This window comes from Saccopteryx leptura, unplaced genomic scaffold (genome assembly GCF_036850995.1).
Source record: "Saccopteryx leptura isolate mSacLep1 unplaced genomic scaffold, mSacLep1_pri_phased_curated manual_scaffold_107, whole genome shotgun sequence".
NCBI classification, from domain to species: Eukaryota; Metazoa; Chordata; class Mammalia; order Chiroptera; family Emballonuridae; genus Saccopteryx; species Saccopteryx leptura.
The window spans coordinates 46984-47909 of NW_027095788.1; positions in this window are offsets into that span (position 1 = coordinate 46984).

Sequence of the window (926 nt, forward strand, 5' to 3'; positions counted from 1 at the left end):
CCACACCGCCACCTGCCCTTGTGGTGGGCGGAAGAGGAGGAGCCGGGTGCGGGCTGGGGTGCTCTGTGACGGCACGAGCCAGCACTGGTGTCCTAGATCCTGGACTGAACTTTCAAAAACCAAGGCAATGTTTAAAATACTAAACTAAAATGTTAGGTATTTTAATGGAGTCACAATTTTGTAGTTGACGTATGTTTTAAAACATCCCTTAATAAGTGAATTTAAGGTCAAATTATATAACCATTTTTAAAGGAAACATATGAAATCATGAAACTTATTTCTGAGAAGGTTCTGCCTATACTCTGGTTTTGGTGATAAGCCACTAACCCCTACAAATGGGAGGCATTTTATAATATCCTAAGAAAAATGTTTTTCGCTGTCAGCATTGTCAATAATGCAACTTTTCAAATGACCTACACAGCTGATTAAATCCTAAGAATTATAATATCAGAAACCTCAGAATCTAAATGTGCAAAATTATAATAGTAAAGGTAGGCACATTTTCCAGCCTGGCTGGTAAATGAAAATAAAAATAGGAGACCGTTCTCTACTGGGAATTCATTCAAAATGCTCTGCCCTTTAACCCTCTGCACGTTGGTCTGACTTGGCTAAGCGGTTCGGAAATTTAATGTGCACACTACTGGAGGAAAAGACCGAAAGGCCACTTCATTCTCACTCCTCCCTTCCTCGTACTCCAGATCCCACAGAGAAAACCTGCCCGGGGGACCTGGGTCCCCCATGATAAGGCCTCAGCAGGAGGCCTATGCTGCCCGGGCTCCCAGACCCTGACTCCAGCGCTGGGTGAGAGGAGGGGCAGCCCAGCACCTGCGCCTGCCTCCTGCTCACCTGACCACAGCCCTATCTCCTGTGGGACAAAGCTCGTCTGGATGAATTCCCACTCTTCTCCCCAAAATGAGCATTCACCT